The following is an 18,696-nucleotide window of genomic DNA, read 5'->3' on the forward strand; positions in this document are numbered from 1 at the left end:
CAGTTCTTCCATCTTGGAGTCCCTGACCTGCACATTATAATCTTCAGAGGTTTCCTAGATTCCCAGCTGGATCTCAAATCAGTCTGCTGGGGCTTCCCTGGCCTGTACTGTACCTGGCAAGCTCCGCAAGGAAGCTCAACCAATCACAATTTTATTTTGTTTTCCCTCTTTTGTCTGATGTCTACTGTCCAAGGCATTCTGTCTAGTTTTTAGTTGTTTCAAAATAAAAAGCAAATCGAATTCTTTTTACTTAACAATGACAAGGGACCTACATTTGTGATTTTTTTAGTGTACCCAATAGTCAGGAGAATGGTAAACATATTTACTAGGACATAAATGGCTATACTTTAAATTGTAACTATTTTTTAAAGTATGCTCCAGACTTCACTACTTTGGAAATCAGCATGCTCTTGATATGACCTTACCTAAAAGAAAAACTGAAGCTATTTATCCACTTACTTTGAATAAATGAAACAATTCCTTGGCTTCTATTTCAGTATAAGACTTGGGGTTAGTAGCAACTTCCAGAATGAGTTCTGTTCAAATGTGCCATCTTTAAGCCAGAATTAATACAATTCTGGGGCCACCTGGGGCCTCTAATCCAAGATTCTAAGACACGTGGCTACATGCAATAGGCAAAATAAGTACAAATTGTAGGGACAAAAACTTGGTCACCTGTGGAGCTATTCCTGATGCTCTCTTTAATTGGTCTTGGGGCTTGTGGTGTCTTTATTTGGTCAAGGCTTTCAAGTTTAGAAGATTTTATTTTAATTTACTGTGCATTTTAATTATAAATAGTTATCATTTAGTTTTATTTCTCTCAGACATTACTTTTAGGAGAAAGTTGTTCGATTAACTGTAGAGTGTATAGAAAGTACATGTGCAATGACAATATTTCCTTGTCTATTACTGTTACGGCTGCTGTTCTGAGCCAGCGTCACACTAGAGTCCACGTTAGCATTAAACTTGTGTTCCTCTTGGCTCAGCCTCCTGAGTGCTGAGATTACAGGCGTGTGCCACCACACCTTGCCTGACCCACTGATACCTGAAGTATCTGTGTTTGTAAATATGCTAATTTGGATTTCATGGTGACATTTCATGAGCTACATGCTATCTATGAATTTATGCTATTTCAATAACTAAAATTATTTTCATGGTGAGGTAACATTTTTGAGTATAGGCCAATGATTACAACCATGGTTTTAGAAAACAGTAAGTTTAACCTTAAGAAATTTCCATTTAAAGGAAAAGATTAAAAACCTATAAAATATCAATTATATCATAAAGCATGTCTTAACACGTTTACTCACGGCAAATTTACCACATTCATCTCCACTTCCTTGTCTACCAGAAAGAAGAAATGGGGTACAACATGTAGGATGGGTGGGGCAGTGTTGGAAGCCATTATTTCTGCTTTCCTTAGTCGGATTCAGTAAACAGCATTTAATTATGCATTCAAGAAATACAGTCAGTCCCCATTCCTCCACAACAAAACGACACTATGGTGAAATACTGATTCGGAATCAAGTTAATTCCAAAGAATGCTTGATAAAAAAGTCATTTCAGAAACACTCTGGTCCACATAAGCTAGGTATGGTGGCACACACTCGAATCCTAGTACTCAGGAGGCAGAGGCAGGAGGACAGAGGCCATCTTGAGGTACACAGCCAACTCATAGCTAATCTGGGCTACACAGCAAGAGCATGTCTCTAAAAACAAACAAACAAACAAAACCACCAAAATAAAAGCAAGCTAAAGAAACTATGAAATTCACGATATAAGCAATGGAAGTGAGAGCAAGCCCAGCCCATTAAAGGACTGAGACTGGCCACTTGAGAGCAACTAAATAGTTTATTGTTTGTGTTTTGTTGTTGCTGGTTTTTAAGTAGTATTATCTTAAATCCTGTATATAGCCCTAAGTATCTGAGATACTTTTAGACTCAAAACATAATTATCCCTGGGTCAATTCTATTCTCATATGCAGATATTTTATAGGCCTCTGTAAAAGTATCATTTTTATGTTGTAGGTTGTTCACTTTGTTCTCGCAGAATTTCAAATTCCAGACCTTGTCTTGTCTGAGTGAGTCTGGACTTGCAGCTGAGGCTGCACCGCCTGACTCTACAGCAGCATGCACATCTATGCGGAGGCTGCAGTGCCGGGACAGCTTCACATACTTAACCCTGTTAACCTCACCAGTTACCTGCAAAGAGCAAATGTCATTACATGAAAATCTTGTTTGGATGTTCTGTGAGACTGAGCCTTTCTCAGCAGAACACAGTAACTCAATGCAGTGCTCTCCAAAACAACCCAGTGCTGTCAGAACCCTCTAGCCAGGCCTGGGCTAAGTTATTTTCCATAAGCACATCATTCTTGTCATCCTGCTTCTTAAAAAACCTTGTCTTCACACCAACTGTCTTTAGAGGTCTGGAGCTGGCTCAGTGGTGCAGAACTTGTCTTACATGCCGGAGGCCCTAGATCTGATCCCCAGCACCAAGCAAGAGAGGAAGGAAGAACTTTGAAAACTGAAGAGGAGGCTAGACTCATAGGAAAGGTGAGGGCATATGAAAAATGGAAAGCATTCACAATCACAGTTTGTGTGTGGTAGCAGGATGGAACCCAGGACTGCACGTGGGCTCAATAGCACTCAGCTGCTGAGCTGCAGCCACAGTCCCACAATTCAGAATGTTACATCTGAAAAGGTACAGTAGCACAGGAAAGAAAGTACTTTCTGCATAGGCATGAAGCCCAGACCCTTAGCACCTATGCAAAAACCTTGGCGGGGTTGTCACCTTAGCAGTTCCAGGACTCTTGGGAGCAAAGATGGAAGGACTGTGGGACTTTCTGGCCAGTCAGCTGGCCTCTGGTGACCCAGGCAAGCCCCAGATTCAATGAGAGATGGTGTCTCAGGGGAATAAAGGTGGAGAATGACAGAGCAGAACACCCAGAATCCTCCTCTGGCCTTTGCACATGTATTGGCATGTACATACATGCATAGACCACACATGCATACAAACGAAAGTAATAATATTGTCAGTTAATTTATAAAAATTAAAAATCACTGGTATAAAGCCATAGAGGAAGAGGACGCAGGCAGTTCTGATGAGACTTGGTAGGCTGGGGTCAGTTAACAGGGGAGAGGGCTCCTCTGCCTCTCTGAGGACTAGGGGAGGGGCATAGGTGGGAAGGAGGAGGGATAGTGGGACCTAGAGGAGGTGAGGGAGGGGGCTATGATTGGGATGTAAAGTGAATATATTTTTTTTTATTTAAAAATCACTGGTATAACTTTTACTTCTTTAAATGTGTAGTATCACAACTCAGACACATCATTATGCCGAAATTCTTACTTCCTTTGACATTTTGTTTATGAGTCTTAGCCTTTAGTGGCCAAGCAATCTCTCTAGTCCTATAAGTTCCTATTATTATAGAGTGTGTGTGTGTGTTCATGAGAGTATGTATGTCTTTTTCTCCTTCCACCATATGTGTACTAGAGATTGAAACAGGTAGCAAGTGCCTTTCTCTGCTGACCCATCTCATTGGCCTTGATACTGTTATTCCTAAAACCACCACCTGGGAGGCTTTTGCAAGTGAGAGAAACTACTTAAAAACACAGAAAAAAGACATAAACCAAAACTGCCCAACAAAGAAAATTACTTGGAAAAGGACCAATCAGAATTGCCCAAACCAAACCCTCTTCTGCTTCGCTGCCAGGTTTGTTACAGCACAAAGGCTATACCTGCTGTCATGAACACACACACACAGCATGACTTTTAGTTTACTGTCCCCACATCCAAACTCTATCTAGAGCTCCACAGCTGTGGTGGGGACAACTCCTCCTCTTCTGCATGTGCAAGAAGTATTCTGGAATAGCTCTGGTACAAATAAAGCCACATGGAAGACTGTCTTAGGTTTTTCATGTAAACTACTGAAGATTTTCATTAAAAATTACCTCCACAGCTCTATTCCATGTGTCTGATGGAGTCTAGCTTTCTATTGTTATGGTCACGCACTGAGTCACCTGGAATTGGAGTTAAAGGTAGTTGTGAACCATCTGACATGAGTGCTGGGAACTGAACTTGGGTCTCTGCAAGATCAGTAAACATGTGTAACAGATGAGCCATCCCTCCAGCCCAAAACTCTTCTTTCTTTTCTCTTTTCCTTTTTAATGCAAAATCTCATTATGTAACCCTGGCTGGCCTTGAACTCAGAGACTCCTTTTACTCCGCTTCACTAATGCTAGGATTAAAGGCTTCTGCCACATCTGGCACACTTGCAGTTTTCATTATGTATATCTTCCTCTGCAGGTATAACCATGTAATTTCAATATTCTCTCTCTGCAATATGGATATGATTCAAAAATGTATTGGTTAAAGTACACAAAAACTGCCAAACTTTCTTCAAAAAATAAATAAAAAAAGCTATTTATACTCTGTTCAATAATTTATGAGTGCCTGCTTTCCAGTTTGACACTAATAAAATTTTATAATAATTTGCTAGTTTTACTTAACAGTTGTTTTTTAAGTCATCTCTCACTGATGTTTTCAAGCTCTATGGATATGGCCTCAAGGCTTTATAAAATCTCTATTTTTCTAATTTTTATAGACTTTTGAGTGTTTGGCTGCAGTCTGTGCTCACAACGGTCAACAGAGGGTATTGTGTCTCCTGGAACTGCAGCTGTGGATACCTATGAACCACCATGATGGGGCTGGAAACTGAACCCAGGCCCTCGATGAGAGAAGCAAGTGGTTTTAACCACAGAACCATTTCTCCAACCCCAAGATCTCTACATTTTTACTTCTATGAATTTATTGTTCACATTCTTTCCTATTTCTGAAACTATCTTTGTCACACTCGTTGTAGGCAAACTAAAGCTTCAGTGTAAATGCTCTGTGACCTGGCGAGCACTGAGCTCTAGTCTCTCGCTTGCCTTTTTAAAATGATGCCAAAGTTTAGTGTTCACCTCAAGGCTTTTTAAAAATCCACCAAAAAAAGTTCAACATTTGGTCTCTTTTTCTTCTTCTCCTCCTCCTCCTCCTCCTTCTTCTTCTGCATCTTTAGTTCATTTGGAACTTAAAATCTCAGAGTACCCAACTGGATGGCAGACTTCCCTACATTACTTAAAAATTAACTTTTCTATTACTCAACAGTTCACCAAATCTTCTTTCTCTTGAATGTTAGTCTGTCTCTTTGATCAGTGTGTTTGTCTGCAGCCCAAATCCTTTCAGTTAAAACAGAAAGTTAAGGTTTCAGGGGCTGAGGAGCTGCTTCATGGTTAAGATCTCTCATTGCTTTGAAAGACCAGGGCTCAGGCCTCAGCACCCATATGACAGCTTATGGCTGACTGTAAGTCCAGCTCCCAGGGATCCCTACCTTCTTCCAGCCTCTGCAGACACTGAATACGTGTGGTGCAAGACACTCACACATAGACGTAAATCAGTATTTTTTAAAAGCTTCGTAGTGAGTCGTGTTCTGCCTTTGATTAGTAAGCTCTCCCTTGTGTTTATTCCTGAAATGTGTATGGCCACGTGCCCCTATGGTTTCCCCCATCTCAATACTTGAACCTTCAATTTTGCAAGTTTCGTTTTTCAAATAACATTAAATTTCTAATTAAAACAATGGTTTTATAAAGTAATACAGTAAGAACTTCCACTTTGTAGTAATTAGTGAGTCATCAATTTCAAAAATATGTTCCTCTAGCTACTCATCGTTTCATCATTTAATTATACATTTTGTAAATTTTTAAGTACTCTATAACTTAAGATTGCTCTTTTTCTTAATTACTTCATAAGTCAGTCACTGTTGGTACATAAAAACATTAGTAAATTAACCTCATAGCCAGAAATTTACTGAAACCAATTAAATCATGTTCAGTTTACTATAGTGTATGTGTGTGTGTGTGTGTTCATTGATGAGAAAACTATATACTTTCCCACTAAGCTTTTAAAAAGATGTCTAGTCTCATCACTTCTTTTTCTGTTTTGTGGTTGTTGTGGTCAGCGTGGCAGTAATAGTGATGGGGCTGCTGAGAACAGAACCCATGACGTCAGCTATACAGGTAAGTGTTCTAAAGCCAAATCACAACCCAGCACTTTTGTATTTTCTAAGTGTGCAATCATATCAGTTACTCATAATAATAGTGCTATTCTCCTATTACTTACAAGTTATTTTTATTGTTTCTTAATGAATCAGCTATGAGTTCTGGACCAACGTTAATGTTCCTATGTCTTAATGGAAGTACTTCTAACATTTCATTTCACTATGACATTCTATATAAGTCCCTGCTAGTGTATTTTTATAAGATTGTTTCTTGCTGACTATAAGTTATTAGGACTGGTAACTGATTTTTTGTTTTGTTTTGTTTTGGTTTTGGTTTTTGAGTTAAGAACTCTCCGGGTAGTGCTGTCTGTCCTAGAACTCACTCTATACACCAGACTGGCTCAAACTAACAGAGATTTGTCTGCCTCTGCCTCCGAAGTGCTGAGATTAAAGGTGTGTGCCACCACCACCTGGCCTGGTAACTGAATTTAAGAAAACAAATTTTAGCACCAAAGACATAAATATGGTTGCTCCTAAAATCCATAAATACATTAATATTTCCTAATAGTGAGTTATTATATACCTGGAATTCAACATAGTAAAAATTTTAGCACCAATGAGATAATTACAGCTTGTCCTTAAATCTATATAGCAAATTACATTAATGTCTCCTAAGACTGAATCTTTGCATTCCTGGGATGCACACTGGAACTGGCACTAACAAAAAGCCCAGGTTCTATTACCGCCTGGGCTCAAAGCCCTTATCACCACCAACAGCTCTATGGTCTTCGGCATATTAGTTACCTCACTTTGGAAATGGTGGCATGATGTCTAACTAAGATGCTCGAGAACTAAATAAACAGCTCATGTGTAATGTTTGCAACAGCACCCAGGCCAGAAAGAGCACTTGTTAATTATTACTTCCTAGTAAGTTTGTACTAGCCAAGAACACAGGATGTAACACTCTGTAAACTAAGGCCTATGGGTCAAACCTGGCCTGCTGCCTGTTTCTGTAAATACTGGTGAACTGGAGGAGAACTACATGCATTTTCTTAATAATGTATCTGTGGCTGGGCTCTGCTCCTACAGCCACTTGGCTTCAGCAGGGTGTGCAGGGTCCTTGCCACCAACAGTGCCTGAAACCCTGATTCTCTGCTCCTTCTGTTCAAAGCTGTTAGAAGCAGTGCTGTTCACAGATCAGTAGCTGAACAGACAACCTAATACACAAAAACACATACATACATACATACATACATACATACATACAGACAACCTAATACACAAAAACATATACATACATACATACATACATACATACATACATACAGGAAACAATCACACAAGTAAGAGGAGTTAAGAGAAGTGGTACTTTATTTAATTACTTTAAAACATGTATTTATATACATGACCTTATCGTCCATCCTAGTCTGTAAACCCAGAGATAAGGAATTATGACACTCATTTTATGACATGTGCATTACAAGCATCTAGGACATTTTAACTCTTCAGCAAATGATAAGCAAATAACGGGGGGAAAAAAGAAATAGAAACCTAGTAACAATCAAAACAATAATTGTATCTGTCAAAGTTGTAGATATAAATATTCTACAGCACTCATTCTCCTAGCCACAAGAAATAAGTTCTACCTTTTAATCTTTTAACCACCTTTTCTAAGGGACAGGTGGTATTATTATTATTATTATTATTATTATTATTATTATTATTATTATTATTATTATTCCATTGTACATGGAAGAATCGGGGTCACTGTGGTAAAGTGGCATGCTTCTCTATAACCAGGAAAGAGAATCAAAAGACAGCCCCAAGTCTGCTGCTGTCACTTGCCTTCAGCAGGGTGTGCAGGGTCCTCACCACCAACAATCCTGAAACCCTGATTCTCTGCTCCTTCACTTCAAAGCTGTTGGCAGCAGTGCTGTTCACAGCCTGCAGGAAGCATGCCCTTACCTCACAGTACAAAGCTGGACAGTGCTGAGACGCAAGGAGATAGTCAAGGGTATGGACAGAATATGCATTTGCAGAGAAAGAAGGCTATAGTTAATTCAAGAAAAAGTTTGGTATATCTTTAAATTGAGATATTATTTCATCATTTGAAACACTAGTCTGGACGCAACCTAAAAAGTGGGTCAAGAGGAACACAGCGACTCCTACATTTTACCCTAGAACAGTGGTTCTCAGCTTTACCAATGCTGGGACCGTTCAACACAGTTCCTCATGTTGTGGTGACCTCCCCCATCATAAAATTAATTTTGTTGCCACTTAATAACTGTAGTTTTGCTGCTGTTATTAATCACAATATAAACATCTGATATGCAGGCTATCTGAAATGCGACCCATGTGAAAGAGTCGTTCAACTCCCAAAGAAGTTGCAACCCACAAGCTTGAGAACTGCTGCCTAGGACTGACTACTCAACCACATGAGAGAGCCAATCTTAGTTAAGTTTCAAGTAGCAGATACATAAATGAAATATGCCATACTGATACTTTCTTTTGTTTTCCTAATTTTTTATTATTATATGTATAATGTTATGCCTACATGCCAGAAGAGGGCATCAAAGCTCATGATAGATGGTTGTGAGCCACCATGTGGTTGGTGGGAAATGAATTCAGGACCCTTGAAAGAGCAACCAGCAGTTTTAACCTCTGAGCCATCTCTCCAGCCCAATATTTTCCTTTTGTTTGTTTGCTTTTGTTTTTGTTTTATTCGAGACAAGGTTTTTCTGTGTAAGCCTTGGCTGTCCTGGACTCTCTTTGTAGACCAGGCTGGCCTCAAACTCAGAATGATCTGCCTGCCTCTGCCTCCCAAATGCTGGTATTAAAGGCATGCGCCACCTGGCATGTGATATTTTATTTTAAAATACTGCTCTCAGGTAGTAGTTGTGCTTCATCCAAACAATATATAAAGAAACAGAAAGGTTCTTAACTATTATGCTAAAATGTAAATAATATATACACAATGCATTATAAATGAAAATACCACACGGGGGAAAAACCAAGTCTTAAGAATAAAACCATAATTGAGAATGGCTATATTAAGAAAACCAAAACAAATCCAGAAAATTTAAACAAAATGACAGCACGAATTCTTTTCGCTTAAGCAAATACTAAGACAGGCTGCTTTTGAAGTACATGACACAACCTCTCCTTAGGTTCCTGCTTCTCTCAAAGCACACAGTATACAGCTTCCTTTCATCAAAGTGCTTAGAACCAGGAGTGCTTCCATGCCAGACTCTAGAATGTCTGCGCACACCATGGCATCCTGGGAAGGGGAACTAAGTCTAAACACAAAATTCACTGTGTTTTCTATACACTGGCCAGAGGTTACTATATCCAGTGTTTTTAGTTTACCTACATCTTAGCTGTAGCCTATCACTCCACACACTGGGTGAAGGCTCTGCGTCTGTGGCATCGTGGTGGCAGCAGAGTTTCACATTTTGGAGCATCTTAAATTTGGGGTTGGGTACTCAATTTATAATTACACTTTAAGAAAACTCTTACACGTGCTGTGAAGGGTACTTAAGAAACATCTGCTTAGCATCTGCCCCTGAGTAGAGGAGTCCCTCCCCTCCCACCATGTGGCTGTGGGTTTACTGGAGAAGACTATACACACTTATGTCAATTAAACTAACTCCTCACTGGGGAAAGAGAAAGTCACTTTAAAATAGTTATCTATATGTAAAAATATATATGTTAAGATGTGGGCTCTGAAAAGGAAAAGAGAAATGCTACCTAACATTGCTATAGTCTGGTTCATATAATCTGTCAAATGTACACTAACTTTTTTTTAATCAAGGTTGATTACAAAATACACGCTGTACTTTGTATTTCTACCAACTAGCACCTAAGCCATCTCAAGAAGTAAGGGAGAAAAAAAGAAGTCATTCCCAAGAAGAATTTCACTTGTAAAATGAGAGGACAATGGTATGTCCAGCATTGTTATTTAAAAATAACACAGAGCACAAGCCCTAAAATCTAGTGTGACCTCAACAGGTGTTTCTCAGAAGTTGTCTTCTGGGGGCTGGAGAGATGACTCAGAGGTTAAGAGCACTGTCTGCTCTTCCAAAGGTCCTGAGTTCGATTCCCAGCAACCACATGGTGGCTCACAGCCATCTAGAATGAGATCTGGTGCCCCCTTCTGGCCTGCAGGGGTACATGCAAGCATAACACTCTATAAATAATAAATAAATAAATAAATAAATCTTTTTTTTTGCATTTTTATTTTCTTTTAATCAACATTGTATCTGGGAAGTTTCTTTTAAAAAGAGACAAATAAAACAAAATGATAACTAAAATGAAATACTTATTTGCAGCATCCTTTCTTAACCAGTGTCAAATGCCTGTGGTGTAACAAGGCAATGCACAAAACACAGAGTACATTAATGGTCTGTTCTGGGAAACTTTACATTTTATTTTATTTTATTTTAATTAATTTATTCATATTACATCTCGATTGTTAGCCCTTCCCCTGTTTCCTCCCATTCCTCCCTCCCTCCCACTTCCCCCCTTCTCCCCTCCCCTATGTCTGTGATTGAGGGAGACCTCCTCCCCCTATATATGCTCTTAGAATATCGAGTCTCTTCTTGGTAACTTGCTATCCTTCCTCTGAAATAAATAAATCTTAAAAAAGAAGAAGAAGAAGAAGAAGAAGTAGTAGTAGTTGTTGAAGTTGTCCTTGACTTAAGAGCTAGTTCACTCATTTTATACATTTTCCTCCCACTATGGATACAATAGCTACAGGTGTATAGAACAGATCAGCATTCCCTTGCAAAGAGGAACCAAGGCAGGGACTGCTCTGAAAGATTAATGAGTGGAGCCCAGGTGCAGTGGTACTGGGAAGCAGAGGCAGGCAGATCACAGTGAGATCAAGGCCAGCCTGGTCTACAAGGAGTCCAGGGACAGCCAAGATACACAGAGAAACCTTGCCTCGAAAGCACCCCCCTTCCAAACAAAGACTGAGTGAAAAAATTTTTTGCATGTATTTTATTTGCAAAGAAAACAGCTATGACTTTCTAGTACACCAAACACTTCCTGAAAACACTGTTTATAGAACTCTGCAGAGTAAAACTTGAACTCAAAAGTTCTGGTCATACTGGAAAAAACAAGCTGCTCATCAGTTTCTGGTACACATGGCACCTTAACATTTTCATGTTTCAACCATCTTGCTGAGCCCTTACTCTCTCTCTCTGTGTGTGTGTGTGTGTGTGTGTGTGTGTGTGTGTGTGTGTGTGTGTGTGTGTGTAAAAAACAGATATTCTCAATTTTAAGGATTAGAAAACCAAACCATGGCCGGGCAGTCGTGGCGCACGCCTTTAACCCCAGCACTCAGGAGGCAGAGGCAGGTGGATCTCTGTGAGTTTGAGGCCAGCCTGGTCAACAAAGTGAGTCCAGGACAGCCAAGGCCACACAGAGAAACCCTGTCTCGAAAACCAAAAAAAAGAAAGAAAACCAAACCACGAAAGCACTGTCACTAATGAGCAGTGAATGTGGAACTAAGCTCTGCATCATCCAGGCACTTGATTGTTGGGACTTGGTCTGGTGCTGTGCATTCTAACGCTAATTACTGGCCACCATGATCTGACTGCAGCCCAGAGGATCACATTCTCATGTCCCCAGTCTTGTTGTCTAAACCTTGCTCTACCTAATTTAAAGTCAACTGGTTAATAAAGCTACTGAAGCCTGTAACTGGGCAGAAGAGAAGTAGGTGGAGCTGAGGTTTGGGGTCAGATGAGGACCAGGAGAAGGGAAAGGAAGCAGATGTAACAGGAGAGGAAGTCTGAGAGGAGGAGGGCGGTCTCCATGGCGCAGTACGGACCACGAGCCCAGGGCCATGAGGCTGGCCTGACGGAACAGAAGCAGCCCATACAGGAACAATTGTGGCAAGCAACATCGGGTGTGTAGCTGGGAAGTAGCAAAATAGCTTAGACGGTTGAGACCTGCCCAGTTACTGTGCCTTAAAGCTTTTGTAAATCTAAGAGGCCTCTGTCACGATTATTTGGGAACTAGCTGGGGTAGAGAAGCCCTCAAGTCTAATATCCTTCCTCAACAATTGCTCTTCTCCTTAGGCAAGGAAGACAACAAGGATGGCAAAGCAGTGGTCAGTTATTAATTACTCTCTGCCCCTTCATTTTCCAAAACAGTGTCTCAACTATGAAGCCCTGGCTGGCCTATCCTGAAACTCACAATGTAGATCAGGCTGGCTTCTAACTCAGAGGTCCTCCTGTCTCTGCCTCCGTAATGCTGAGATTAAAGGCACACACCACTAAGCCTGGCTATTTATTCTTAAAACACAATGTTAAGCCAAAATTACATTAGGGAGCAATTGAGGAAGGTCAAACAAAACCCAGTTTAAAAGACGTATGTTGCCTATAAACTTAAAGTAAAAATATTAATAAAGCAAACTAAAGTTATAGTTATGAAAGCATAAAAGAATAATTTTGGTTTGGTTTTTAATGTTTTTAACAGAAAAATAAAGGGGAGAAACAGAATTGATTCTGTTTAGTCAGTGTCTCATATACTTTTTCAACACCTAATACTGACAAAGCCTATTTCTAATTCCTGCAGAATGAAAAAAAAATTCTTTTTTTGTTGTTGCTGTTTTTTATTTTTTGTTTTTCTAGACTGGGTCTCTCTGTGTTAGCCTTGGCTGTTCTAGACTTGCTTTGTAGACCAGGTTGGCCTCAAATTCACAGTGATCCACCTGTCTCTGCCTCCTGAGTGCTGGGATTAAAGGCGAGCACCACCACGCCCGGCCCAAAATGCCGTATTTTAATTGTTGTTGTTGTATTTTGGTTTTTTGAGACAGGGTTTCTCAGTGTAGCCTCAGCTATCCTTTGTAGACCAGGCTGGCCTCGAACTCATAGCAATCTACCAGCCTCTGCCTCCTGAGTGTTGAGATTAAAGGCAATCGCCACCATGCCCAGCTGTATTTTAATTTCTTGATATCACAAACTATGTAGCAGCTCACCAGCTGAGCCACACCGCCACCCCCAGGCACCGCGGGTCACCTGGTAGAGATGCCAGAGGCACAGTGGGAAAAGGAAATAATGTCTCAGAGGCGTGGTTCTCAGCCTTCATAATGCCACAACTCTTTAATAAGTTCCCCCTGTTGTACTGAGTCCTAATCATACAATTATTTTTGTTGCTTCTTCAGAACTGTAATTTTGCTACTGTTGTAAATCATAATGTAAAGGGCTGATATGCAGAGTATCTGATATGTAACCCCTGTGAAAGGGTCGTCTGACCAACAGGCTGAGAGCCTCTGCCTTAGAAGTACAGGTTATAAATTTAGAACTTTCTTTTCTTGTTTTTTTTTTGTTTGTTTGTTTTTGTTTTTGTTTTTCGAGACAGGGTTTCTCTGTGATAGCCTTGCCTGTCTTGGACTCACTGTGTCGACTAGGCCGGCCTCGAACTCATAGTGATCCGCCTGCCTCTGCCTCCCGAGTGCTGGGATTAAAGGCGTGCGCCCCACGTCCGGCAAAAGAGATGTTTAACATAAATGTAGTTTCAAAGTAATCAATACTTATCCTTTACAATCACCATAATCATCTTTAAATAATTTTAATGTAAGTGTTCCTTAGATTTCTGGGTCTTCCCTCCCTTCTTTAATCAACATGGTGTAACATTTTTCTACATGACTCTAGTTTATCAATCTGATTGCCAATTATTCCATTAACGGTGACTATTCTTGGAGTTACTGTAGAACGTCTAACTGGTTAGAACTCACCTTAGACTACCTTTAAAAAACAGGTTATTGGGCCCCATGCCATCACTTACGGAGCAGCAGCTCCCTAACTCAAGGTTTCTACAGTGCCATCTGTACTTGTTTTAATCTGTGAACCCAGCATGGAGCTAACAGGCTTTCACCTTGTACTGTGCAGCAGCTTCGCTGTCTTAAGGTGCAGCTCAAAGTCTTCTCTTACTTCCTCATTCTGAGGCCTAGACTAGGCTCTTGCTGGAACTCCAGGCACAAACTAATAATTACAGTAGTGGTTACTGTACTATATTTTCTTTATTTTCATATACCACAAGAAAAGATAAATACACTGCTTCAAACAACCATTAGGTTGACAATATGTGCTGTATGGACAGTTAGCCATATTTCAGTAAACTAGGCCAGATGGCTAACTCCAGCTTGCAGACATGGTTTTTACATTTTAAAAAACAATTTTTTCAAACAAGCAAACAAACAAGAATATTCATCAGAGGCTATAGTTTATAAGGCAATATTATCAAACAATCCATAAAACAGCTGTCTACTTTTATCTAAGTTACATAACATATAGAATCTATACACTAAAAAAGCTGAAGCTAGAGACCAAACCACTAGGTGAAACAAAACATGGTAAGAAAAACAAAATACTGCATTTTCTCTCATATAGAATTTTTACCTGTCTGTCTGTCTGTCTGTCTGTGTATGGCATAAACGCAGAAATGTGACTGGTGGGGGTGCAGGAAGGGTGTTAAGGGAGTGGGAGGTGGGAGCAGGAGAGATAAGGAAGACAGATATTTCTCTTATATACAGAGATGTGTGTGTTCCCCCACCCCCAACACAGACACACACACACACACACACACACACACAAGATGAAAGATGATCCATTTGGGGAGAAACGGGGAACCCCAAGAAGCAGGGAAGAGGGTCCAAAGATGGTAGTGGGGAAGAAAATGAGCCTGGTACAATGATACATATTTTGCATGCTAACTAAAAACAGCGAAAACAAAACAAAGTGGTGATGTGTGGCTCTTTATCACTTTTAAAGACAGGTTCCTGCTGATAAGCAAAACTGTCCTCTCCAGGGCTTTGTACTCTAGTCTTCACACCTGCTGCGGCCTAGCTCCAGTCTCTGCCTCTTTGCCTCTTTTTCCCTCATACTTGTCCCTGGACGCTCCTGAACTATTCCTCTTGCTACCACCTCCAAGTTTACCTGTCATTCTCTTTTGGATTGAGTTTTCCTTTGAAATATAAACACTTTCCTAAATTTCAAGTTGGGCTTCTTCCAAAGGCCCAGGCTGTTGTCCCCCCGCCACCCCCCCCCGCAGAGTGCTCTCAGTCATCATGGGTGCCACATACTTTAACAATATTGTGCTACAGCTTTTGCTAAAGGTCTCCTTTGTTAGTGTACAACTCTCAAATACTGTGCATCTTACACGAAGGAACACATCCAAACACTTTGACAATAGCTTACCACCCTCTGAGGCCAAGCGTCTCCTCCCAAGTTCACCATCTTATAGTTGCCTTATGAAAGAGGTAGCCTTCCAGCCCGGGAATGGCTGACAGGGGACTGAGCACATCAGAAGACGAAACCCATGCAGACCTTAATGGAAGCCCAGAGGCTGCAAGGCAAACCTAGACAGCAGGCATTAAAGGCCAAACCCAACCGATGGAGAGACTATTAGGGACCCTGACATAAAAAGAAGTCACTGAGTAACACTCTGAAACAAAGATGAGAGTATTAAAAAGGACAGTCACTCACAATACATGCAAAAGAACAAAACTATTGGTCATGGATTTTTCTGTGATAAGGAGCTCACAACATTGATACACGATTGTCATGCCAACGTGATCAGCTGAAGTACCACGGAACTCAGTGCAACAGACATGTACACAAATCTAAATGTGACTTCTTAAAAATATTCAAAACTTATTTTAAGTAATAGTTCTTGTTTTGGAGATTGCATTTAACAACAGCAACAAACCGCATCGCATCACAAGGCTAATAAACTTGGGAATCATATCTGCATCCTTATATCAAGACATAATCAAAACTCTTTTTCATGAAAAAAATGCACTAAGCATGTTTTGCTTAAAAAAAAAAACGATTAAACAATTTTGGTTACATCATCACATAGTATTTTAACACTAAAGGCTAAATACAAGGTGAATAAACCTTACATACATAAACACCAAGAAATACAAATATTTTCAAGAGAAGGAGAAATATTACCTATGAATCTAAGCTAAAGCTGAACAAATCATAAGTTAAATGTCTTTTACTTAAGTCAAGCTAAAAGACATTATTCATTACAATATGCTTTATTTTTCTCCCATTTTTTTCCAGAATCTCTCAGCCTATATCTCATTAGACATGAAAGGCAGAGAACTTTTTTTCTTAATGTGCGTTTAAAAATAAGCTGAAAAATCAAAGAAATATAGAAAGTAAAGAAGAATCATTAATGTATGGTAAAATAAATCAGCTCTCAATTACATGGAGAGAGGAAGTGATGACACATGACACCAAAAAAAAAATGTTTTTTTTTCTTGATTGTACAACATTAATTTGGGAGAAAATTCCCCTTATAACCATGCTTCACTGAGACCATGGGTAAGTAGGGGTTTATTTTTCCTGATGATTCGGTGATGAGGAGGATGTGGACAAAACGGGAGAGGAAGGAGATAAGGAAGACACAAACAGGTGGCTAAAGGTGGCCAGCCTGAGACAGGGTGGCGATCTATGAAGACAAGAAAATACAGAGAAATGTAATGTGAGAGCGCTAAATTTTTTAAAATATAAAATCTAAACAAGATCCTTCCCCTGTCACCTCATCATCTCTTCTTCCTTTTAAAGGGTGATATTAGTGGTAGCAAGAATTACAAGTGGGCTAAAATGTTTCTTAAAGCAAACTCTCATATTTATATTTTAGAAAAAAAAATGTTTAAAAGGTCCTTGCCGTTGCTTTCTATTAGGCCTACCACCTGTTTCCACGGGTAATTTATCTCATTAGTTGAGAAAAATCAATTCAAACAGGAAAATGTTTAGAAAGCATCTCTCTGGAACATTTTTAGGGGACTTAAACAAAACTTATGAGATGGCAAGAATTACATACTTCTCAAAAACACAAAAACTAAATATTTATCTAAACACAGGATATGAGCCAGAAATCTTAATTTGTTTCTGTCTGACATATGGCTCGGTTTTGAGTGGCATATGTTTAGTTCTAATGTTGGTAAAAGGCATAGTGATTCAAATATTATAGAAAAGCTTCAACCGTTATTTCATTCTTACAGCTGATCTTAGCCAAAAGGCAGAGAACCCATGCTATTTGATTCTTATGACACAGAAACACACACACAAACTTGGGTTCCAAGAACTAAAACAGACCACAATAGGAAACAGCAAAAATCATGATGTGGATCAGGTTTTTTCTTTTTTCCTTAAAGTCTACCGTGAGCATATAAGATTATACTATAAAAGAAGGGAAATCCTATCAGCCTGCTGTTTCTCAATTAATAGATGGACAGGCAAAAAGGTGCCCAATGGAACTTACAGACACACACACACACCTCTCTAGCTCACCATCCCTAGCACCCTCAGCAACACACACACACACACACACACACACACACACACACACACACCCCACCCCAAATACCCCAAGGCTTCTAGAAAAAAGAAATATACATATACGATTACCTATCACACTCTTTTTTTTTTTTTAAACAGCAGCGCTTGCGATCTGACGTGGAAATCATTCGCTCATTTTTCCTTCACCCTAGCGCACGACGCCCTTTCCAGAGTCGTGTCAAAAGTTCACCCACGCAGGCTGTGAAAACCGGGGCGAGGATCGCCGCCTGCCGTCCTCCTCCTCCTCCCGACCGAACAGGTGGTTTACCTTGCCAGGGAAGAGGAGCCGCCGGGCACCGGGCGCGGACCCGAAGGGCGTGTTTTCGAGGATTTAACCCCCAGGTGAGCGGGCTGAGCTCCGCGGCCGCCCAGCCCCGGCAGGTGTCGCGCACGTCTCCTGCGCCGCCGCCGCCGCCGCGTCCCGGGCCCGCGGTCCCACCGACGGCGCTACCCCGCGAGGGGGCGTCGCCCGCCCTCCCCGACGGACTCAGCCCTGCGGCGCCTTGCGTCCCGCAAGCCCTAGCCTAACGGTTTCCCCGACGCGGGCACCGGCGTCCGCCCCCCGTCAGCCGGCTCTCACCTTCGAGTCCCGCCGCTCCGAGGCGAAGGAAGGCGGATCCCCTGGCGTCTCCCCGGCGGGGCTCCGGATCGTCCCCTCCCCTCACTACCTTTGGCGGAGGGCCGGGCTCCCGCGGCCGCCGCGGCGCTGATTGTTGGGGGTTGTTTTTCCCGGCAGTGACGGCGCCCGCCGCCTCAGCCCCGCTCTTCACTCCCTCTCCGCGTAGCTCCCGCTTTCTGTTTCACCCGAGGGACCGCGAACGCCGCCGCCGCCATGATTACTACGGAGCCGGGAGGAGGAGCCGGCAAGTCGGGCGCGCCCAGTGCGGCTGCGCGAGCCCCGCCGACGGCGCCCCCGGCCGCCCGGACCCGGAGCCCCCGCGCGTGCCCGCCGCCCCCGCCGCCAGGCTTCGCGGGCGAGCGGGCGGGAGGCGTGCGAGCTCCGACACCGCTCCCGAGACGCTCGCCCAAAGCCCGGCGGTGCCCCGGGAACTGTGTCGATGATTGACGCCATTCCAAATGCATTTTAGCAAGCGCCCCCCCCCCCCACCTACCCCGAGACATGAACCCCATCAGCCCCTCTCCGAAAGCCCCAGAACTTACGGCGCTGGCAGGTGCTTTTAGGTACAACCCCACAACAGGGAAGCCCACCGAAGTGGGCTGAGACGTTTCCGCTCCCAAACGTTTAGAGCCCCGGTATTTTATAGCACCCGCAGAGCAGATTTACTTCGTTCAGAAACGCAG

The 18,696-nt window shown here is 41.7% G+C and overlaps 1 protein-coding gene across 1 annotated transcript in view; it reads right to left on the reverse strand.

Moving 5' to 3' along the window:
* Positions 1–18,249, reverse strand: part of Fndc3a (fibronectin type III domain containing 3A) — a 147,805-nt gene extending 129,556 nt beyond the window's left edge. Inside the window, exon 1 of the mRNA XM_051160822.1 lies at positions 17,975–18,249. The gene's annotated coding sequence lies outside the window, so the exon portion shown is untranslated. The remainder of the gene's footprint in view (positions 1–17,974) is intronic.
* Between the last annotated feature and the right edge of the window lie 447 nt (positions 18,250–18,696).

The sequence above is a fragment of the Acomys russatus genome, chromosome 18, assembly GCF_903995435.1.
Source record: "Acomys russatus chromosome 18, mAcoRus1.1, whole genome shotgun sequence".
Lineage (NCBI taxonomy): Eukaryota > Metazoa > Chordata > Mammalia > Rodentia > Muridae > Acomys > Acomys russatus.